The sequence below is a fragment of the Halichoerus grypus genome, chromosome 2 (genome assembly GCF_964656455.1).
Source record: "Halichoerus grypus chromosome 2, mHalGry1.hap1.1, whole genome shotgun sequence".
Classification (NCBI taxonomy): domain Eukaryota; kingdom Metazoa; phylum Chordata; class Mammalia; order Carnivora; family Phocidae; genus Halichoerus; species Halichoerus grypus.
This window is the reverse complement of record NC_135713.1, coordinates 110903231-110928960: the sequence shown is the minus strand read 5'-3', so window position 1 is coordinate 110928960 and position 25730 is coordinate 110903231. Positions and strand designations below refer to the sequence as shown.

The 25730-nt window shown below is 39.7% G+C and overlaps 1 long non-coding RNA gene across 1 annotated transcript in view; it reads right to left on the bottom strand.

The window, feature by feature from the left end:
* The window catches only part of LOC144381132 (uncharacterized), a 364233-nt gene that overhangs the window by 227641 nt on the left and 110862 nt on the right, over positions 1-25730 (bottom strand). The gene's annotated exons all lie outside the window — the stretch shown is intronic.

The window sequence follows — 25730 nt, the reverse complement described above, 5'->3', positions numbered from 1 at the left end:
ACCAGAAATATAAAGGGTTATTGCTCTCTGGGGTAGTCAGGGGAAGACAGATTAATTTTGTCACAGCCATGAAACAACTATAAAGGGACAGTGCTTTTTTTGTGGCATTACTCACCAAGGCAGGAGAATGACACCTTTGTTCAAAGATCCCCTGACACACTCCTACTTAGATAAAGTAATGGTCCCAACTCAGTGGTGGACTCTTGAGGCAGGAACAATCAATTCACATGTCAATATACCCAAGGACCCTACAAGAAGTCTACAATTGTGTTCAAGGGCTCACAAGTCCTGGGAGGTAAGCTTGTCTTATTCTTCTTGTTATTTATGGCCACATTCATTAACTTTTAACCATAAACCATATCATAACCTAGATGTGACGGAAAATGCAATGATAACAGAATGAAGCATGGGATAAAGGATGAGGAGGGAAGTAGAGCTGGTATTATACAATTTCTGTAAGAATCATGCCATGACCAGTATGATGTGTGGAGTTTCAGGCTTGGGGTGGGTATAGAGAAAAGTAGAGAGGGGCTAACAACAAAAACTGGTTTCTGATTTTTATTTAATAAATTCAAGTATGTTCGTAAGGCCCTCTGACTTTCTGAAAATTTCTCACAAGTTCTGATTAGAATGTGTAATGAAATAGTTTAAACTGAGGAAAAATATGTCTATACCAGAACACTTTTTTCATATTTTTAAAACATACCCAAGGTTTGTGTATAACACATAAAAATAGACATATTTATTTATGTGACAGCATACTAACTCAATGTATGTCACCCACAGCCCACCTCCAACAGTGTTTCTTTGTCCCCATTTTGTCCTGCCTCTCTGAAAACAGCCAGAAAATTTACAATAGTCAACTGCATTAACATCATTCTACTTCCAAACCCGACAATAAGAGAGATAACTAAACTTCACAGAAAACTGGGAAAGAACTGAACATTCCCTTTTAAAAAGGTTGATGGTGGTTTTTTACTTTTTGAGGAGTTCATTTACACGGGGAAAAGGACTTTAAGGTGTAAGATTGCCAATCAGTGGTACTTATCCAAATTTTATCTTCCATATGTACTCATGTATCCCTCACTTCAAAATCCTGTCCCAAAATTTTCAGAAGAAAATTTAATTCTCCAATTCTGCCTCATCCCCAAAGGAAAACCCAGGCTCCTAGGGCAGCAGCCCTGAAAGGGTCCTGACGATAAAAGGAACTGAACAATGTATAATAACATACACCATTTGTATGGCCTTTCCCCTTTATAAAGCTCTTTCAACATGCATCATCTCAATATTCTGAAGAGGTATGAATTGTATTTAATTAAAGACTGGGTGATAGAAGTGGAAAGAAAGTTATTTTGAGGTTGTTCACATATCTTCGCCCCTCTTTTCAAGCTTTCAGAGCTCTATTCTAAAAGGTTAGGGGGTGGTAGGAGGCAATTATGTCTCTTCTCTAGCAGCTGCCAGAGATTACTGCCATCAGAGTAATTATCACCAAATAATTGTCCCCTTTCTTCCCTGATGACAGGGCAGAAAGGGAATAGAGACTCATCTGAAATAGATTTTGTACTTGGCTGAATACAAGTTGGATAGCTCAGGTCAATGGGCACCCACCCATCAGCATGATGCCTGCTGACCTCAGAGAAAAATTAAAAACATCTTATACAAAAGAGAAAAGCATCAAATGTCACCTGCTTGAGGTTAACCAGATTTCTTGAAGCTGAGCAACTGTAGTTTCAGACTAGAATAAGTGCTTGTTTTAGCCTAAAATAAATTCTCTTCTGATGAGGATGTTTTCAGAAGGTGGAAACAAGAGGAGCATTTTCTGGATCCCTGAACTTTGACACAAGTACTTGGTTTATCTCTGTAGTGGCAGTTGTGAAAAAGACAGTGCTAACAACTTCCTACCCCCCTCCTCTCTGCCTTTATGACATTCACAAGGTGGTTATTAAAATCATTTACTTGGCTGGTCTCTGGAGCAGTCACAAAGTCCAAATTCTCCAAGGGAGTCCTCAAAGTTGTCATAGGACTGAAGATAAGACAGGATATAATGTGAATGAAGAATACTACAAATTCAGTAGTGTCACTTTCAGGCTGTCTACCCAGGAATGCCCTAGACTGCTAAGAAATGAAATGTCCCATACAAACAAATATTTATGGGCCATTCCATGCAGGTTAGTGGACAGGAACAAAGTAGAATGGACTATAAGAATCTTTACAGTCTGCTAATGTGAAGGTGGGTAGGTGGCCATTTCTTTATCTTCTCACATTGAAAGCCTTTAATTTCACCCAATAAATCTGCATTATTGCTTGATGGTGTACCAGACATTGTGCTAGGGGATATGGGGGCAGGGAGGCACCTGAGCTAACCAAGACAAGCTCTCTACCGTCAACGGATTCACAGTGCAACTCATTCTTTCCTAAAGGAGGGAAAATTGCAACAAGACTTCTGAATTAGAAGAGTCACAGGATCAGAGTTTGAGATTTGCTTTTATATCTTGCTAGCTATGGTCCTTGGGCAATTGACTTTTTCATGCCTCAGTTTCTTCTCCTATAAATTGAGAATAATAATACTCTGACAACCTACCTCACAGGATTGTTGTAAAGACCAAATGAAATTAAGTATGCAAATCTCTTTATAAATTGCAAAGAATTATGCAAATATGAGCATTATTATAATAGTGGGTCACAGTGAAAGAGCTATTAGAATCCTAAAAACAATGGCACCTGCTACATAAACAATAACCCTACCGTGCAACTCCCGTTTTCTAAATCCCCTAAAAATCAGCACATGAGAAAGGCAAGTCTGCTTTCCTTCAGAGACAAGAATGTATTATAGACATTTGTGTGGCCCTAGTGCCAAGAGCACAAGAGGTGCTCAAAAAATGTTGAAAAGACAGAATTGCTATTGATATGTGGCTCCACAGTCAGATTAAAGAAAAGGAAACCAAAAGGGCTCCCATGGCTGCTGCCAATAGGAAGACTGGGCTCAAGAACCATACATCTTCATGGTCCCAACTGCTCTTCTTATTTAATCATACAAATATGTCAGTAGTAATAGTTTACCACAGACCAAGTCATAAAAGATTCCTCTCCTCCTCCCTCACCACCACAAGACTTCTTGCTAGGAGCTTTGATTGTTGCTTAAGTTTCACCTAGACCATAAAATCATAGTAGGTAGCTTACAGACAATGTTTAAGAAAACTATGGAACCAAGAATTCTTCAATAATTGGAAGTCAACTTCAAAGGTACGAAGCATGAGTAGGAAGAGGATTCAGTGTCAGAGTCTAGATGTGTAGGACCTAGCAAAAGGCCTGAAACACATCAAATGGTGGGGCACTGATTTTTGAAGAGGATAATGATAAGTGGAATTGTAGTGAACATGCTTCCATTTTCGATCCTTGGACAAATAGCTTAAATCTTTTCATCGACATTTTCCAAATCTGTAAAATGTATATACCACCTTTCTCAATATACCAAAAACATAACAACAAACATCCATTACAAAAGGGGAGTGAGGGGTTAAAAAAGATCATTTAGGCTGATACTGAAATTGACCAGGAGGAAGGGTAGGTTGCTGACCCGGAGAAACAGTATAAGAACCTGACTGGTGATAGTAGGAAGCTGGCCCACAATGAAATTCCCGGTGTATAACTGTGAAACATATACCTGTAATCAGGGGATTGAGCTCAGGATAGACCAAATGTTCCTTATAAGAAATGTTCCTACACTACTACCACCAACAGAGAAACCCAGTTACATGTGTGAAAGGATCAACCAAGAACCCCTTTTTCTCGGCCCTGCCATCTTACACTAAAATTGATGACATTCTCTGAGCAGGACTCTCCAAGTGCAGAAAACTGGGGTATCAGAGTGGATCAGGTAAAACACTTGGCCCACATACGCTCCTTACTCTCCTTATTCAAGCACAGCTTTTACTTTTCCCCTCTGTCATTCTCCACAGGACAGAATATTGGGAAATTGCTTTAAAAGGGGAAAACTGGGGCGCCTGGGTGGCTCAGTCGTTAAGCGTCTGCCTTCGGCTCAGGTCATGGTCCCAGGGTCCTGGGATCGAGCCCTGCATCGGGCTCCCCGCTCTGCGGGAAGCCTGCTTCTCCCTCTCCCACTCCCCCTGCTTGTGTTCCCTCTCTGGCTGTCTTTCTCTCTGTCAAATAAATAAAATCTTAAAAAAATAAATAAATAAATAAAATAAAGTAAAATAAAAGGGGAAAATTATCAAAAAGGGGGAGGATTATCTTGAAACTAAACATATTCATTTAGACTTGAACAAAGGTGGTTGTTTGGGGGGGATGCACGAAAAGAAACAGCTTAAGAGAATGGAAAGGAAAATAGAAATAGAAATAAAGTCAGACCCCAAATAGTTTCAATCAAAAGAATTTACAGAAAGGTTCTCACATCCTCATCTCTATGAAGGCCAAGACAACCAAATGTGCTGATTTCAAGCTCTGTCCTATAGAATATGTCCATATAGGCAAGGCCCTCTTGGCCAGCTCCTGAATCCAGCCTCTCCAAACCCAATCATCTCACCTTAAATGACAGAATTCCAGGAGCTATTTCAAATGGCTTGGCACAGACCTTGTTTTACAGGTAAGGAAAGAGGTGAATCGTGAAATGACTTGCTCAAGGTCTCAGTGCTGGTGAGTTAGACCTGAGATCTTCCAATACCTTCCACCTACTCCTACAGGCAAAAATCAGTGGACAACGTTTTGGTTTTTTTTATTTTTGTCTTCTGAGGGAGCTGGCTTCATTTTCAAAAGAGACTTCTCCAAGCTGTCAAACCCAGGAAAGGGATCTGCCATTATTTTTCAAATCTGTACACCAACAGTGCCTCTGTTACAGCACCTAACAGAATACCCTAAAACTTATTCCAGAAATGGATCTCATAACCAAATAAAACCCATCCAGAAAGGGACATGTGTGCACACAGCAGATCCCCTCCATCTGACTTCTCTCCTCTCTTTATCACAGGCCCCTTGGCTCTGGGAGACAGACAGACAGACACACACACACACACACAGGACTAAGGATGTGCTTAGACTTTGTGTTGACAGATAAGTAGAAGTTTGAAGTTTTCTGTGGCTGTGAATTTGGAAGCCCTTTCCTCCATGACATCACATTCCCCCTCTGGTCATTTGGTCTGTCTGAAACACGGGCTGTTTCTAGTCCTCAATGAGTTCCTTCACCTGTGGGTCAAAGCTTGCATTTCTACTTCTCTACTTTGAGACTTTCTACAAGGCATTAGCTCCATTTCCTAGCCAGAAGTGGGATTTCACTCTCTCCCAATTCAAAAGCTCCACAGAGCCTCAGGTTCACCTACAAAATCCTTTTTCATTTCTTATGCACCTCTCCAGGTTATTCATTTGAGAGCAGAGGCGACAGGTTTTGTTTATTGACCTCTTTTTCATTGATGGCCTAGTCATCATCTCCTACACTTTTAACATTTCAAAGTCTTTGATTGTGTTCCCCTATAGCACTTCTCTAAGGGAAGGATTTAGGTGAAGTACTTTATTTGACTGTTGATCCCAAGAAAGCATAGAGAGGGAATGTAAAAGAGAAAAGAGAGGAAAACCAATAAAGAGTGTGTTAAGAAACTGTAGTTACCTCCAAATAGCCAAAGCAATCTTGGGAAAAAAGAGCTAAACTGGAAGAATCACGCTCCCTGATTTTAAACTATATTACAAAGCTACAGTAATTAAAATGGTATGATACTGACATAAAAACAGACACAAAGATCAATGGAACAGGATAAAGAGCCCAGAAAAAACCCCACATGTACCCAAAACCAGACAAAGACCCCATCAAAAAGGAGAATTACAGACCAATATCCCTGATGAACATGGATGCAAAAATTCTCACCAAAATACTAGCCAATAGGATCCAACACTACATTAAAAGGATTATTCACCACGATCAAGTGGGATTTATCCCTGGGCTGCAAGGTTGGTTCAACATCTGCAAATCAATCAACGTGATACAATACATTAACAAAAGAAAGAATAAGAATCATATGATCCTCTCAATAGATGCAGAAAAAGCATTTGACAAAGTACAGCATCCTTTCTTGATCAAAACTCTTCAGAGTATAGGGATAGAGGGAATATACCTCAATATCATAAAAGCCATCTATGAAAAACCTACAGCGAATATCATTCTCAGTGGGGAAAAACTGAGAGCTTTCCCCCTAAGGTCAGGAATGCGGCAGGGATGTCCACTATCACCACTGCTATTCAACATAGTATTAGAAGTCCTAGCCACAGCAATCAGAAAACAAAAAGAAATCAAAGGCATCCAAATCGGCAAAGAAGAAGTCAAACTCTCATTCTTTGCAGATGATATGATACTTTATGTGGAAAACCCAAAAGACTCCACCCCCAAACTGCTAGAACTCATACAGGAATTCAGTCAAGTGGCAGGATATAAAATCAATGCACAGAAATCAGCAGCATTCCTATACACCAACAACAAGACAGAAGAAAGAGAAATTAAGGAGTCGATCCCATTTACAATTGCACCCAAAACCATAAGATACCTAGGAATAAATCTAACCAAAGAGGCAAAGAATCGGTACTCAGAAAACTATAAAATACTCATGAAAGAAATTGAGGAAGACACAAAGAAATGGAAAAACGTTCCATTCTCATGGATTGGAAGAACAAATATTGTGAAGATGTCAATGCTACCTAGAGCAATCTACACATTCAATGCAATCCCCATCAAAATACCAACCACTTTTTTCAAAGAAATGGAGCAAATAATCCTAAAATTTGTATGGAACCAGAAAAGACCCCGCATAGCCAGAGGAATGTTGAAAAAGAAAAGCAAAGCTGGCGGCATCACAATTCCGGACTTCCAGCTCTATTACAAAGCTGTCATCATCAAGACAGTATGGTACTGGCACAAAAACAGACACATAGATCAATGAAACAGAACAGAGAGCCCAGAAATGGACCCTCAACTCTATGGTCAACTAATCTTCGACAAAGCAGGAAAGAATGTCCAATGGAAAAAAGACAGTCTCTTCAACAAATGGTGTTGGGAAAATTGGACAGCCACACACAGAAGAATGAAACTGGACCATTTCCTTACACCACACACAAAAATAGACTCAAAATGGTTGAAAGACCTCAATGTGAGACAGGAGTCCATCAAAATCCTAAAGGAGAACACAGGCAGCGACCTCTTCGACCTCAGCCACAGCAACTTCTTCCTAGAAACATCGCCAAAGGCAAGGGAAGCAAGGGCAAAAATGAACTATTGGGACTTCATCAAGATAAAAAGCTTTTGCACAGCAAAAGAAACAGTCAACAAAACCAAAAGACAACTGACAGAATGGGAGAAGATATTTGCAAATGACATATCAGATAAAGGGCTAGTATCCAAAATCTATAAAGAACTTATCAAACTCAACACCCAAAGAACAAAGAATCCAATCAAGAAATGGGCAGAAGACATGAACAGACATTTTTCCAAAGAAGACATCCAAATGGCCAACAGACACATGAAAAAGTGCTCAACATCGCTCGGCATCAGGGAAATCCAAATCAAAACCTCAATGAGATACCACCTCACACCAGTCAGAATGGCTAAAATTAACAAGTCAGGAAACGACAGATGTTGGCGGGGATGTGGAGAAAGGGGAACCCTCCTACACTGTTGGTGGGAATGCAAGCTGGTGCAGGCACTCTGGAAAACAGTATGGAGGTTCCTCAAAAAGTTGAAAATAGAGCTACCATACAACCGAGCAATTGCACTACTGGGTATTTACCCCAAAGATACAAATGTAGGGATCCGAAGGGGTACGTGCACCCTGATGTTTATAGCAGCAATGTCTACAACAGCCAAACTGTGGAAAGAGCCAAGATGTCCAACAACAGATGAATGGATAAAGAAGATGTGGTATATATATACAATGGAATATTATGCAGCCATCAAAAGGAATGAGATCTTGCCATTTGCAACGACGTGGATGGAACTGGAGGGTATTATGCTGAGCAAAATAAGTCAAAAAGAGAAAGACATGTATCATATGACCTCACTGATATGAGGAATTCTTAATCTCAGGAAACAAACTGAGGGTTGCTGGAGTGGGGGGCTGGGTGGGAGGGATGGGGTGACTGGGTGATAGACACTGGGGAGGGTATGTGCTCTGGTAAGTGCTGTGAATTGTGCAAGACTGTTGAATCTCAGATCTGTACCTCTGAAACAAATAATGCAATATATGTTAAGAAAAAAAAAAAAGAAGAAGATAGCAGGAGGGAAGAATGAAGGGGGGGAAATCAGAGGGGGAGACGAACCATGAGAGACGATGGACTCTGAAAAACAAACTGAGGGTTCTAGAGGGGAGGGGGGTGGGAGGATGGGTTAGCCTGATGATGGGTATTAAAGAGGGCACGTTCTGCATGGAGCACTGGGTGTTATGCACAAACAATGAATCATGGAACACTACATCTAAAACTAATGATGTAATGTATGGTGATTAACGTAACAATAAAAAATTTAAAAAAAACCCACATGTATATGGTCAATTTATGACAAAGGAGCCAAGAATATACAATGAGGAAAGTGTCTCTTCAATAAATAGTGCTGGGAAAACTGGACTGCAATATGCAAAAGAATGAAACTGGATCACTATCTTATACCATATACATAAATTAACTCAAAAATGGATTAAAGACTTGAACATAAGACTGAAACCATAGGGATGCCTGGGTGGCTCAGTCAATTAAGCATCTGCCTTAGGCTCAGATCATGATCCCAGAATCCTGGGATCTAGTCCCCCATCAGGTTCCTTGCTTGGTGGGGAGCCTGCTTCTCCCTCTGCCTGCCACTCCCCCTGCTTGTGCTCTCTCTCTCTCTCTCTCACACACAAATAAGTAAAAATCTTAAAAAAAAAAGACTGAAACCATAAATCTCCTGGAGGAAAATATAGGCAGTAAGCCCTTTTACATCCCAGCAATGATATTTTGGATCTGACACAAAAAGTACAAACAACACAAGTAAAAATAAACAAGTGGGACTACATCAGACTAAAATGCTTCTACACAACAAAGGAAACCATCAACAAAATATAAAAGCAGCTTACTGAATGGAAGAAAATATTTGCAAATCACTTTTCTGATAAGGAGTTAATATCTAAGATAGATGAAGAACTCTTATAACTCAACAGCAAAAAAAAAAAAAAAAAATCTGGTAAAAAAGTGGGCATAGTATATAAAAAGACATTTTTCCAAAAAAAGACATGCAGATGGCCAACAGGTACATGAAAAATGCTCAACATCATTAATCATCAGGGAAATGCATATCAAAACCACAATGAGATACCACCTCACACCTGTTAGAATGGCTATTCTCAAAAAGATAAGACATAAATGTTGGCAAGGACATGGAGAAAAGGGAACCCCCAGTGCACTGTTGGTGGAAATGTAAATTGGTGCAGCCATTATGGAAAACAGTACAGAGTTTCCTTTAAAAAAATCAAAAACTGAGCTACTACCTGATATTAATTCCAAAAAAATGAAAACACCAACTCAAAAAGGTATATGCACCTCCAAGTTCACTGCAGCATTATTTATAATAGCCAAGATATGGAAACAATTTAAGTGTCTGTAGATGGATGAATGGATAAAGAAACTGGTATATATACAGTGAAATATTATTTGGCCCTAAAAAAGAATGAAATCCTGCCATTTGCATCTACATGGATGGTCCTTAAGGGTACTATGCTAAGTGAGATAAATCAGACAGAGAAAAACAAAAACCATATGATCTCACTTATATGTGCAGTCTAAAACCAAAACAAAAATCCAAGCTCACACATACAGGGAAGAGATTGGTGGTTGTCAGAGGCAAGAGATCAGTCAATAAGCAAAATGAGTGAAGGGAGTCAAATACAAACTTCCAATTATAAAATAAGTAAGTCATGGGGATATAATGTACAACATGGCAACTATAGTTAATAATACTGTATTGCATATTTGAGAGTTTGCTAAGAGAATACATCTTAAAAGTTCTAATCACAAGAAAAAAGAAATTCTGTAACTCTGTATGGTGACAGATGTTAACTAGACTTACTGTGGTGATCATTTCACAATATATACAAATATCACATCATTATGTTGTATACCTGAAATGAATATAATGTTGTATGTCCATTATATATCAATTAAAAGAGAAAAAAAGAAGCTGTGGGTAACTAGAACTTACTGCCGTAGGAACCCTCTAGGAGACTGTGTAGAACATTCCTCAGAGTGAGGGCATGGATGCTGGGTTATTTGTCCAGCCAGGTCTGTCCCTCCTTGGCCAAAGGTTACTCCCCAGGTAATAATTCCCTGGTACTTGAAGCCTAACCTGGGTGCCTCCAAGGCTCATGTGTATGACCAGAGAATGCCCTCAGACACAGAGAAGCAAGAGGTTGTCAGTTTGTGCCCAGCTATCTACAGTTGAACCCTGAGGCACCTTTTACAAAGATGGTTGTTGCTGTCACTCAGAGCCCCCCTTTGTGTGAATTCAATCTAATTTAACATGTATTGAATGATTATAATATACAATGTGCTACACTAAACTCAGGTAAATAAAAACTAAATAAGACATAGTTCTTCCCTCTGTGGAACTCTAAATCTGATGTAGGAGACAACCAGAAATAAAAGTCACAGTAGAATAAAGTAGACTATGGTAAGTGCTGTATTAAAGCCACATGATATGAGAGCTGGAGGAAGATGAGATTAATTTTAACTAGAGGGAAAAGGCTATCAGAGCAGTTTTCCAAAGCCAAAATACTTTAAACATATGCTAAATCGACAAACATCCAATTCCCACCAAAAGTAAGCGAAGAAACATTCTTTCACAGAGCCTCAAAGCCAGAAAACAGCAAGAAAATTAGGACCATTTTATCTCAACTCATAGAAGGAAATGAGTCACATATTTCAGTATCACCCAGTCTTCTAGATGTAACATTTAAAATCAAATCACAAGAGCAAGAAACTCCTTCTGCTCCATATTTAATTGTGCATTTTAAGTCTATTCTCAAATGAGTTTTTTCTTTTTTTGAATTATTTCTTTTTTTAAATTCTTTATTTGAAATCAATTTAGTTAATATATAGTGTATTACTAGTTTCAGGGATAGAATTTAGTGATTCATCAGTTGCATATAACACCCAGTGCTCATTCCATCAAGTACCCTCCTTAATGTCCATCACCCAATTATCCCTTCCCCTCACCCACCTCCCCTCCAGCAACCCTTAGTTTGTTTCCTAGAGTTCAGTGCCTCTTATGGTTTGCTTCCCTATTTTCACCTTGTTTTCTTTTTCCTTCCCTTCCCCTATATTCATCTGTTTTGTTTCTTAAATTCCACATATGAGTGAAATCATATGGTATTTGTCTTTTTTTTTTTTTTTGATTTTATTTATTTATTTAACAGAGAGAGACACAGCAAGAGAGGGAACACAAGCAGGGGGAGTAGGAGAGGGAGAAGCAGGCTTCCCCGCAGAGCAGGGAGCCCGATGCGGGGCTCGATCCCAGGACCCTGGGATCATGACCTGAGCCGAAGGCAGATGCTTAACGACTGAGCCACCCAGGCGCCCTGGTATTTGTCTTTCTCGGATTGACTTATTTCACTGAGCATAACACCCTCTAGTTCCAACCATGTAGTTGCAAATGGTAAGTTTTTTTTTTATGGCTGAGTAATATTCCATTGTGTGTGTGTGTGTGTGTGTGTGTGTGTGTACACGCATACACACCACATCCTCTTTATCGATTCATCTGTCAATGGACATCTGGGTGCTTTCCATAGTTTGGCTATTGTGGACACTGCTGGTATAAACATTGGGGAGCATGTGCCCCTTCGAATCACTATGTTTGTATCCCTTGGATAAATACCTAGTAATGCAATTGCTGGGTCATAGGGTAGCTCTATTTTTAACTTTTTGAGGAACCTCCATACTGTTTTCCAAAGTGGCTACTCAAATGAGTTATTAACAGTATTTGTGAGGCTCCCAAACTCAACCAGTATGCCCTTCTCCTGTTTTACCTGCAAGAGGCAATTACTTTCCATGTCCCCACTTTTGATGGGCAACTTTGGAATGAGGCTGAACTAGACCTCAGCAGTTTTCCAAACCCAACTGAAGAAAGTGGATGACTTCAGCATGAAAGACAAGGGCTCAGGCAAAGGAGTAGGGGTGGGGAGTAAAAGACAGATGGATGAGTCAGCCCACATTCATGGAAAGCTGGGATTTTATTGGGAGAATCTTAAGCTTTCGTTTTGTGGTTTTGGGGAGCTTAACTCCCAGCTTCTAATTAAATGTATAAACTGTCATTATGAAGGTATTTCACAATTCCTTAGATCTGGAAGAGGTTCTTAAATGGGAGGAAAAAGGGGAGAAGTGTGAAGAAGGAATAGGAGGAGAGGTGAGCATCTTGGGCCTCAGGAAGCTGCCAGCTGTCTAGATGGCAGGGATTCCACACCCCAGTTCCAATACTGGAGTACTACAGATGGAGAGGAGTGGTAATGGAGGGGTAGGGTGGGACCTTTTTTTCTTTTTGCCTAGGTCCTCTCTTCTGGCCACCTGGCTCTAAACTAAACACTTGGATATGCAACTGGAGGTTTGGAGACAGAGCTAGAAGCAAAACTGTACCTCCAAATCACAACTCAAGTTCTAGGTGGTCACACCCCTGCCACTATCTCAGAAAGGAAATGCCAACGGACAACAGGGCAGAGTTGTGTGGGTCTATGGGAAAATGGCAGACTTAAACTGCCATCTCTTACTGTTACTCCTTCAGCTGTCAGCTGGGAACATTCAGGGTGTACTCCTTGGGCTTCTTCCTTTAATCCCCTGCAGAGTGACTAAAGAGCATTATCATGTCCAAACCAGCCACAACCCAAGCATTCTACTGCCAAAAGGAGATTTTGCCAAAACCATCATGTATTGTCCAAGGGTGCCGAGGTCCTGGGAAGTAATATGTATGTATTCTGGAGTGAGAAAGAATGCCATACGTGGGAAATCCAAGTCAGAAAGAAATTTGGGATCTTGAGCACTTCCCCAAGGTTGTTCTGTGACTTAGATGCCCACTGTTGCTTAACAACCACAACAGAATCAACCCTAGTAGAGACAAGTACTAGATCATTGGAGTTTGATTACCAAAACAGAAAAGTTCTAGATTACTGGAATTTAAGATCCAAACCAGGCCAGTCTCCTTTTCTGCATTCACAAAACATTTTGTAGTGAAGAGTAGGAATTAAAATGATAACATGTATGATATGTGAAGACCTCTAATGTGCCAGCCTCTTTAGAGTCATTACCTTGGATCACAACAAACTCTGAAAGATAAATATTATCATCCTCTATCTTACAGGTGGGCTCTAAAGATCAAGAATAAGGAACTTGTCCCAAACTACACAGCTAATAAATGGTAGAGCCAGCTCTGAAGCAAGCTCTGACTGACTGCAAAGCCTGTGCTCTTCCTACTCCCAACACACCATCTCTTCCCTGGCTTGGAACACACACTACTAAATATCTGGACATTTATGTCTGAGAAGCAGAGGTGAGGCTGGTTGTCAGGCAGCCCAGCATCTCTTTCCACAGTCTGTCATGGGAATTTAGCTAAGGTATTTTGCCCCTTGGACCTCAGTTTTCTCATCTGTAAATAGTAAAGAAAATATTAACTACTTACTTCATAAGGTTGTTAAAAGGTCTAAATGATACATTGTAAAACACTTAGCATAACACTTAAGCATGTAGTCATACTGGATAAATGCGTTTTTTTCAAGATACTTGATAAATGTTAGCGATTACTGTTTTTAGTGTCTGTACTCAAATGTCCCCCCAAGAGGACTTTTATTTATTTTTTAACTTGGGTGCACAAAATTAAATGAATTATAATCTTTGGTGTATGGCACATTCTCATCATTAATCAATGCATGGCCCGCTTTATTAATTAATTAATGTATTTATTTTATACTAAATACTCACAAAACTGCTACTCAACATGAGAACTATACCATTCACAGTAACTTATACATTTTATATATACAAGGGATTTCATAGTTACACAATATGTATCCTCACATATACCCCATACCATATTCTAAATATAACAGTATATTGAAAGTACTTGATATTCACTGAATAGATGAAAGAATCAATACATGCATTATTTCTTCACTCATCTTTTGTACAATGTAACTAAGTATTAAGACAGAAATCTTTTAGTCTCATTTGGGCTGAGGGACCAGACAAGTGACACCACACTCCAAAAGAAATGTGAGACCACAAAACTGGGTTTGCAAAGGCATTATCTACAAACCACTTTTTAAAAAGCATTAGGCCCCCCCAAAATAAAAAATAAATAAAAGCACGAGCGCTTTACCACATTAAGAGCACACGTTACTAAATTAAAAGGCGAATGGGCATTTCAGAGAGGAGGGTTTTTGGAGACAACTATGGGTATGCCATTAGTCCCAGTCCTTCTCCAAGGGGGAGAGGTTGTGCATGCTTCTACCTTAGCTGAAGTCAAGGGAAGGGGGCATCAATGGTCCACTCTAAGAGAATGATACATGTGGCCTGAATATAGAAGTCACAGCGGACTGGTGTCTCTTATGGCTGAGACATGTAAAAGGCAAGTACTAAGAAGGCTACTGTCACATGGAATAAAAGAGGGATGACTGTATCATGACCGGATGGTGCTTGCAGACAGATTAGAAGAGCTTGACTGTCTCCTGGGGATCAGATATCAGTCACACGGGACATCTGGCCTGAGATTATCTTAGATCCTAAACAAGAGGACCGTCTAGTAGGACAAAGTGATGCCATAGGAAGGAGGGTCACCAGAGTCCCAAGGGGAGAAACTCTAAACTACCAGGAAGAGAAATGCATGAGCCACTGCCCACATGCAGAGACTATCCCTGCAGAACTCACAAAGATCCTCCCAGAAGAGCTGGCTTTAACCACCAGCAGGTTCTGATACACTTCGCAGTGTTAGTTAAGTAATAACTTTCCTACTTCTTCTCTCTTTTCCTTCCCCTTGCTTCAAAACAGGAGCCAGAGGCAGCCTAGAGAGTAGATGAGAAGGGATGAGAAACACAAAGGCAGCACCGTGGAGAAGTCAAGTATCCCCCTTCTCCACGGCAGGTCTGAGTTTGGGGTGGGGTGGCAGTGACAGGGAAAAACTTAAACTTTGAAGGAAAGGTACATTTTTCATTATTACACTGAATTAGGCATAATAATTATTAAACTCAGACTGATTTTCTGACTAGGAGTGACCATAACACTTGTATGAGAGGGTCCAGCCTCCGAATGGGCTTAAAGAAACAGTGGGAGGAAATGAAATTAGCTGTGTTCTGTGTAAACTCTGTGAGTCTCACTTGCTGAGAGTAATAGTTATAGTTGAAGGGGTTCAACTGAGATTCCCTAAGACATACCCTGAGCTCATCAAAAATTCTCATATCCAGAATGGGACCAGGAGTCCTATTTTGGATCTCTTCGTCTCCATCCATAGTCTCCATCCAGGGTAATCAGAGATTTGATTTGTGCCCAGAAAATGTTGGAAGACCCTCTAAATTTCCCTCATTGTGGTCAGCTCTGAGAAGCTCATTAGCCACTGAAAACCAGTGGCTATCCTGCTTCCCTGCCAAGCTGATTGCGTGATGAAAACAAGCAGCCAGTTCCCTTAGAGATCTTACCACCTCCCTGAAATGCCAGGAATCACCAGAGCACTGGTCCTGCTACTTTGGAGATGCTCCCCAAATTCTGCCACCTCTATGGTTTGAGGAAACCTTCACCCACTGTCATGCTTCCAAACACATTTGCCTATTCCTCCCCTTCCAGAACTCTCTCACTGATCTCCCCTCCACGAGTACTTAGGGACAAACCTGTCCTCTTCCTGCAGGTTCTGCACTTGGAGGAATAAGGTGTGTAGCAAATTCTCCTCTACCCAGATCTATGTGCTCATCCTCAGCTCTGCATGCTTCACTCCTAAATGCCCTCATTTGCAGTCTTCTCAAGAGACCTACTTTGAGCTGTGTGTCACTTAGCCTGGAAACAGCCAGAGCCAGAAGTGCCTGGGGGGAGGTTTACATTTCCACCACCCAGGTACGCATGGCTAATGACTGCCTGGTACAAGAGGGTGAAGGCCCAGCTCTCTTGCCTCCAACTAGGACAAACTCTGCAGTTTAGACGTCAGGGCTCCTCTTGGCATCAGGCTAAGGATGAGACCTAACCCAAAGTCACACACTTGCTTGGGTTTTTTCCTCTCAGCTGACCTGCTTCCTATATACTCCTTTCCTAATTTCTCCTCAGTACATTTTATTACTAAACCATTTGTACTTCAATCCTCTTCTCAGGGTCTACTTCCACAACTGACCTAAGGGGCTAGACTGACACACCTACTAACTTTATACTGCAAACAAACTGGTCCCTAAACAACACTGGAAGAGGGCAAAAAAGTAGGTCCCAGGTAGGAGAAGCTTGGAGTACCATTTTACCTGAAAGCACCCCCAAACTCAAACAGCAAACCTCTTAAGTCAGAATGACTTCTTCACAGTGCCTAAACTCAAAGACATTAATCACAAACAAATATTTTATTCAAATTTGTTTTGACTCTCCCTCTTTGTTTTTAAATCTATTTTGACTGCCAATCTTTCCTTTGGACCTGAGGAGACTGAATAAACATTCCACTTAAAAGCATGCATTTTAATGCTGAATACCTATTCAAAGTTATGAGACCATACAGATAAGGGTCAAGTTAAGCCTAAAATGGAACTCTTAGTGAAATTCAATACCGGTTTCTTTATATAGAATGGTGCAAAGCTAAATTGATTGAAGTGGATGATAGAATAATGTCAACAGAAAAATCAATGGAGGAACACTGGGCACCCACTTAAAGGACATTAACCCATAAAAAGACCTATACAGCAAAAGTCATAGTCCCAAAACAAAAAAGGAAAAGGCAGCTTCTTAGAAATCTACAAGTAGAGGGCTCTGACTCCTGGGTGGGCCTCACCAATTTGAATGCCCCTGCTACTTCCTGATGCCCCACTTAAAGAACACTGATGAGTCACAAAGACCTCAATAGGCCCCTCCTTGACCATCTGGACAAGTCAGCCATGACTGTCTTCTGACTGTGCACAATGGCAGTATGACCCTCACCACTGCAAGCAACTTTATAGGAAGAAGAGAGTCAATTAGAAAAAATGATGACCATACCTCATAGCTCACCATTGCCCTGAACTTTTTCTCCCAAGTTGCTCACTACTAACAGCAAATACCCAAATTTAACTTTTTTTCACCCCTTTCCTGCACCATCTGAGTTAAAAGTAGTGGTGGGGCAAGTGTTGATGAAGACTTCAGACCTAAGAGTTGAAACCACAAGAAAATGTTTTTTAAATATATTTTCATCTATTGGGAAAAACATCAATGGAAGAATATTCATTGGAAGGCAAAACAGCTCAGTTAAAAGATTAGGTGCTAGAGACAGACAGCCCCTTCAAGTTCAACACCAATACATACCAGCTATGCATCCCTGAGTGAAGTTCTTCAACTATATCTGCCTATTTCCTCACTTGTCAAATTAGGAGAATGACAATAAAAGTACCTATCTCTTTTTGTGAGCATTAAAGGAGTTCATTCTCAGGCATTAAAGGGGTTAATTTTTAAAAATTACTTAGACAAGTACCTAACACATGGTAAATACTCAGCAAATGTACCCTGTCAGCATTGTTGCAATTGCTGCTGTTATTTATATCATCACCATCTTCACTGTCAATGGCATCAGCCAACACTTTCCTGACAAAACTTGAAGCAATGCCTATCAACTGAAGATAAACAACATCTACCCTACCCTCTACTTCCCCAATATGTGACTAAATCACAAATTTTCTCTACATGTATCTTCATCTAAAAGTCTATTCTGTAAAACTCTGAAGCCAAATATCTCCTATATGCCATACTATGCAATTCCTCTGACACCTCAGAAATTCAAGAGATTCAGGATAAGAAGACTATTTGTATTGGCTATTGAACACACAATAAGAATAGCATCAGTCAAATAAATCATTTCAGCGCTTCTCTCCCTATATAGAGACTCGCTGCTACTGCTTCTTAGGTTTAAACAAAGCCAAAAATTGAGTACTTTTAACTTTTTTCCCTCCTGTTGTTCCACCAAGCTAAGGTTATTTTATGCCAAATGACATAAGAAAAATGTGTCTCTCTTCTTTCATCCCCTGCCTTCTTCAGTCAATCAAACATGCAGCCTCAAGAGTATCAGTGACCTAATGCTAATTTTCAATACTGATCTAATACTCAAACTGGTTTAACGCCCAGTAATACTAATACTGGTCTAATACTCAAACACTGAAGCAGCATAAACAACAGTGTAAAACACCTGGTCAGGACAGGCTATGTAATTTGCAGAACTCAGTACAAAATAAAAATGTGGGGCACTCTCATTCAAAAATTAAGAATTTCAAGATATTGACAGCAGAGCATTAAATCAGGTGCTGGCTGCACAGGTTGCATGCTCATGAGGCCAGCCCTGCTCCTGGTCATAGAGCCGTCACCACTACCATGACCATTCTGGCCCAATATTCCTAAACCTGCCCCCGTCTGCTTGCTCAAGCCAAGAAAATAATTTTGTCATCATCCTCCACTAAAGTCTCACATGCCATTAAGTTCATCTTCAGTGTCCTGGTCATCTAAACCCCAGTCTTTTCAAAGTTCTGCTCAATGCAGTTTAGATAGAGCATGGCAAGGGCAGAAGGGGCTACTCTTTCTGCTTATGTCAGGATATCAGAGGTGTAAGGTAAGAGAAGGATGTAGCAGAGGCATGGAATGTGCTTATGGGTGAAGCTTTCAGGTCCCGTCTCAAGGGACTCCCATCCTCCCAGTATTTTCCCTATTTATTGGCACTTCCCACTGCCCAGAAGATCTAGCTCTGCTGCATATAGCTCTGAACAGTTAGGTGAACTGTGACTGTAGCTGCCATTTTGTTTTTACAAGCTTATTTGCCTTTGCCTACCACTGAGACCTCAAGATGTAAGGAAGAAAGATTAAGCTTAGAGATAGAGTCTTGATTCCTAATCTTGGCTCTCACCGCTGTGTGACCCAGAGCAATCACTTCTCCAAGTTTCAATTTCCTCACCTGTAAAATGGGATAATGAGTACCTGCCCTACCTACCTCACACGATTACAGCAAGTCTCAAATAAGATACGGTATATAAAACCCTTGAAGCCAGACATGTGCCACACTCACTATTCTTCATTCTTATCTCTCCAAGCATAGTACATGGTAAGTATTCAAAAAATGCTGGATGAATGAAGAAAAACCAAAAACCACTATAACATCAACAAGTCAACTTGTGAGGGCAAAGCCCACATCCATTTTCTATCCCAATATCAAAGGTTACAAAGTACCTTCCAAAGAGTATAAGACTTTTCCATTAATAACACAAATAATGTTTCCTCTCTTCTTCCTTTGGGTTTCAGAATTGTAATACGAGTACACAGTCACTTCAAAATTCTTTCCCATTTCCACTCTCTCTAATTACATGGTATCATGAGCCAAAAGATAGACCATGAGATCCTGATGTTGCTACAACTTGCAAATGACGCAAATTATCATTAGCAAACTGCTTCTGAAACTGAGAGCACTTCACCCAAAAAGATCCCAGGAGAAACCGCCCACTCTAATGACAGTAAAGGCTGAGTTCACAGCTTAAGGAACACATCATGACCAACCTGTAGATGTTTTAAAAGCACTCATTATTGCTACAGCAGATCGTAGGAAGACTAAACCAACTGCACTTATCTGTTATGATTTTTTAAAAAATGCTACCAACGCGCTTCACAAGTGCTGCAAACTCCAGGCTAAATTGGTTGCAAGACATAAGCCATCAGTGCATTCAAAGAAATAGTCTCTGCAATTACCCACTAATTAACCAGCCCTAACAACTGGGAGCTAGTTGGAGAGGTTTAGGCTTGAATGTAAATGAGGGAGGAGGGAGCGCTGGAAAGAGATGGTATGGTATATTTGTTTTGTTTTGACTTCCTTGCAGACATATTTCGTTTACATAAATATTTGAAAGTTGTATCAGACAGGATTTACAGCAAAATGGTAAAGGAATGTCTTTACAAAAACTGTGATACGGTCCAACTTAGGTTTCAGGGAGGGGCAGCCACGGGAGTCTTTTTCAATATTTAATTTAATGTCCTGACCAGCACCTCATACCGCTTAATGAATCACAGGTACCTCTGACTTAGAACGAGTGATCAGTGTTTCTATGGCTTCAGTTTTAGCTATAGATTTCAGAAGGACCAGACACTGCCTGGAGAGAGCTTGCCAATCTTCTGGTTTAAGAACTGCATGTGTGACCTTTGGCTGACCTTGGGTTCTGGGATTTGAGGGTTAAAGTTGTCTTTTGGCATTTGAGCCTGATTTTTTTTTCCTTCAAAAGTCTTTAGAGAAATAAAAGATGGCAAGCTGTTTCCTGTAGAAGAGTTAGTGGCTACCTCACTCACTGCCCTGTGAAAAACACTTCTTCAGGAGAGTACCTCTTTCTCAAGAGGTCTGTTTTTCTTTCTCTTTGAGCCTCTAAATTGCAAAGAGCTTGTTTAAAATTAGCATGTTCTTCTGCATAAAGGCAGTTAAAGCAGAGGCAATGCATGAAATGCTAAAGTCTACAGGTTTTCAAGGTGAGAGTCAGACTGAAACTGGAACCCCACAGGATGAACCAAAAAAAAACCCTCACCTCCCTGGAACATGAATTTTCTTAGCACAAATTCTTCCCTCCTGAAGGCAGATGGTCGAGGGGCATGTGGGAACCTTAAGCTACATAATCATCTCTTCAGTAAACACATTTTTATTGAGGCTGATGTTTGATTACGGGTATACCATGAAATATATTAGCCTATTTCTGAGTGAAGCAAGAAAGCTTTCATAGAGAGGTTTTGTTTATATACAATGAAAGAAGAGTCTGACTTGAAGTACTCAGATTTAATCTCTCTCTGAATTAAAATGGCTCTATTGTACTATAGCTGCTAGTGCTGTTAGGAAAGGTGAATCCAGGATTTTTGCCCAGCCATAGCATCCCTTTCTACAAGGGAGCTATACATGTGGCCACAAATAAATGAACATGCCTGGTTTATTGGCAGCTGTGCTCAGTGCAAAAAGAGTTTATTTTCCTTTAGGAACCCACAGCTGAATAATGTACTGGTGCCCTGGCTGTTTCATAACTCTCCATGTAATTAAGTAGTTGGCATGACCTTCTGTAGCAAGATAATAATAGGAGTTAAGCAAAGGTAGGGCTTGTACACAAGGACACTTTGGACTGCTCAAGCTCACAAATAAAAGCTTTCAAATAAATGCAAAACTGTCTTTCAAATTCGAGGAGTTTTCCCACCACAGTGACAACCCCCACTTATACACACACATCCTGCAAGTGATCATGGCAAAACTTCTGTAACTAAAGAACTGCAAGGTATAATTCAAAAGGGGATGGGGGGAGGGGGCAGGCACTAGGTGTCATTTCTCACACACCACCCTCCACTATCCAGATTAAGGATGAATACCAAAACCAGTCATTTGCAAAAGGCAAATCAGTATAGACTGCCAAAAGTAAGGTGATTTTAAAAAAGAAATTATGATCTAAAAAAATGGTTAGAAGCACAAATTACATGGCCACTGAACACTAAGTAATTTAAAACCAAGATCCAGTAGGACAGATGTGCACCTTTCAATCTAAAATCTGAGCCCTGCTGTCCCCCTGAAAAGCTCAGTAAACAGGCAACAAATAGATACTCTCCAAATGCCTTTTCTATACAGGCATGCTGCTTCTCCCATCAAGATGTGCCGTCTAATTCCATCTTTGAATCTGAGCTGGGCTTAGTAAATGAATAACAGAACAATAAATATGGTAGAAATAAAGCTGCATGACTTTTGCCAGTTCATTAGAACCTTGCAACAACCCCTTGGTATTTTGGGACACTCATTGGTGGGATGCTTCCTCTTGAATGTTACGTAGCCTCCATGCTAGGAGAAGCCCAAATATCATGAGAAGTCACATGTGGGCACTCTGGTGAACAGACCCAGCTGGAACGCCAACCAATAGTCAGCAGCACCTGCTGGCCATGAGTGAGCCATCTTGGATGTGCAAGGGCAACCAACATCTGCCTGCAACTGTATGAAGGACCTTAAGCAAGGATGGCCCACCTGAGCCGAGTTAACCAACAGATCAGTGAGAGAGAACAATAAATTGTACTTGTGTGTGTGTGTGTGTGTACCAAGTATTAAACGCCTTTGTTTATCTTTTGCTTATCAATTTATATGAAATGTTGTAAATTAGGGATATTAACTCTAATATTAACTCAGGATATTGCCTGACATTTCAATACCATACAGTCCCCCCCCTTTTTTTTTTTTGCTATTTGCCTTTCATCTGCAACACAGAGGTTTAGTTTTTTATTTTGATGTAGTCAAATATTTCAATTATATGCTTTTATGACTTCTGCTTCCATATGCTATTTTATAGACCTGCCCCACATCAAAACCATATTATTTGGCCATTTATGTATTAATTTAATAAATATTCACTGAGCACATAGCTTATGCCAGGCAGTCTCTGTGTTGCTAGGTATAGAGTATGAATAAAATAGAATAGGACCATGCCTTTACTAAGCTCACAGTCTCCTAAGGGATGAGAAGAATTTGAACACCGAACTGCTAAAAGAATGTTATCTGTAATGATGGGGAAAGTACTGGTTGCTATGCAAGCCTATAACACTTAAGGGTTTCCAGGGAGCTCAAGGAAAGCTTCCTGGAAGAAGTAAGGTTTAAGCTAACTCCTTAGATATACGTAGGTAGGTAGGTAGGTAGGTAGGTAGGTAGGTAGGTAGATAGATGATAGATAGATCTTAACTTTACATCTAATACTTTGATCCATCAGTAGTTAATTCAAATTCAAGTAACAATGTACATAGGCAATATGTCATAAATGTAAACTATTGTTTTTACATACTGGATTTCTGTGTGTACTTGAGTCTGTTTCTAGGCTCTGTATCCTGTTTTAAAAATCTGCCTCTTTTTGTCTCATAGATATTCTCCTCATAATTGGTCTTTTAATTTCATATTGGGTCAAGATATAAAATCATTCATCTTTTTCCTACTGATGCTTTTTACTCTAAATTATTTTTCTTGATATGCACTTGTATTATTGTCATTCTATTATAAAATCACTTTGTAAGCACATTTCATAGTTTTTAATTTAACTTTTTAAAATATTTTTAAAAAATAATTTGTACTAAAAGTGTACATAGTATATACACACCACTGAATGAGGAATAATAAAATAGTATGCACACACCACCAAGCTCTGGGCTTTGAAGACCCACTGTGCTCCTTCCTGGACTATCTTCCTTCCACCCCCTTGAGTTAATCCTGTCCTGAATTACCATTAAACATTCTCTTGCTTTTCTTTATAGTTTTACTACCTGTGTATTTTCCTAAACAATATAGTTTTTAGTTTTGCCTGGTTTTTAACTTTTTCTAAACAGAATTATTCCATATGTATTTTTGTATTTTTCTGTAACTTTTTGTGGCTCTACATTATGTGTGTGTGTATGTGTGTATTTACATATGTTGATGTGCGCAGTGTAGTCACTTAGCTTTTACTTTTTGTAGTATTCTATTCTTGATGGATATTTGTATTACTTCCAGATTTTTCTTAATAGGAATAATGCTTCCCTGAACATCTCCTGGTTTGTGTGTGAAAGTTTCTCTAAGATTTATACACAGGAGACAAAGTGCTAGATCATAGGTTATGCACATACTCAGTTGTACTAGTTAATGCCAGATTGTTTTACCAAATTATATTCCCTCATTCTTTGAAAGTTCCTTTTATTCCATATCCTTGCCAACACTTGATATTAAACAACTTTTTAATTGTTGTTATTCTGGTAGATACGAAAAGAATGCCATTGTGGTTTTTATTTACATTGGACACATAATGAAGTTAATATTTTCACATGTTTCTGGGCTATTTGTGTTTCCTCTTCTTCCAAAACGACCGTTCATGACAATTGCCCATTTTTCTATTAGCTTATTCATTTTTTTCTTAATGATTCAAAAGAGTTCTTTTTGTATTCTGGATATTATCCTTTTGGTTAGTGCCAAATGGTTATATGGGCAAATGTCTTCCCTTTCTTTATGAATAAAGTGTCTTCTAATGAGCTGAAATTCTTGATTTTAATGTAGTCAAATATCTTTTCCTTTATCATTAATTTCTTTTCATGTCTCATATAGTAAATCTTCCCCTACCCTTAAGTCCCAGAGATAATCTCTACTTTTTCTAAAAGGTTTTAAATTTTGCCTTTCAATTTTTAAGTCATGAATCTGTCTGGAACTGATTTTTGTTTAAGACATGAAGAGTACTTCCCATTTTTTATCCTTCACAAAACAACCAGTTGTCTCCCCACTTTTAACTGAATAGTCCTTTCTTGCCTCATTGATCTTGTGCCCAATGAAAGTGACATATTTTAGGAGTTCCAAATTTATGCAGAACTCTTCAACCCACTCTCTCCTTGATTAAACTCCAATTTTTGCTCCTATCTCTTCAGAACACTTGGGCCATTAAAATCCAGGCAAAATCCACCAGGGAGAAGCATCAGGTGTTGCACAAGGCAGATAACACTCTGAAGTCACGCCCCCCTGTGGAATCACTCTTTCTTCTGTTTCTGACCTCTAATTATTTCCCTTACTTTACTACCAGCTCAGTCATAATTTTATAAATATGTATTTCAGTAAGAGATTTCTCCACACCGTCAATTTAAAATATTGCCCTTAACTTTAAATCTAAATCAATTCTATGCTTTTTTCCAGTTCTTTTGATTTCACTTATAAATTGGGTTTCTTTCTTTCTTCTTAAAGATTTTATTTATTTGAGAGAGAGAGAGTGCAGGAATGGGGGAAAGGGCAAAGGGAGAAGGAGAAGCAGACTCCCCCTGCTAAGGAGGGAGCTTGATGCAGAGCTCAATCCCAGGACCATGAACCGAGCAGAAGGCAGATGCTTAACTGACTTTATTTCTTTTTACATTATTATTATCTTTTATTTTTATTCCGATGGGCTGAGTTACATTTGCAAGAAATTTTCCAGGAAGGGTTCATGAATAATTTTTCCTGAGAATATTTTACTATTGGTTTCACATAAGAAAGATAACTTAGCTGAGTGGTACTCTTTCCCCCTTGGCATTCTATAGATGTTATTCCTTCATCTTCCATCTGAAAATGGTTCTGTCTTCTGACATCAGTCTGAACTGTTTACCTGTTTTTGTTTTTGTAAGTGGAGGTTTATGGACGTTGGGGGAGAAATGGAGTGAGAGTGACCTGTCTCGGTTTCTATTTGTGAATGATGTAGAATTTTTTTTTCTTTTTTGATGTTATAACTTCACCAAAATGCATCTTTTTTTTAAGATTTTATTTATTTATTTGAGAGAGAGAGAGAGAGAGAGCACAAGCAGGGGGAAGGGCAGAGGGAGAGGGAGAAGCAGCCTCCTGCTAAGCAGGGAGCCTGACACGGGGCTGGATCCCAGGACCCTGAGATCATGACCTGAGCCAAAGGCAGACGCTTAACCGACTGAGCCACACAGGCGCCCCCACCAAAATGCATCTTGATGTGAGATGTTATTTATTAAATTTTCCTAAGCCACCATAAACCCTTTCAATCTGGGTTTTCAGG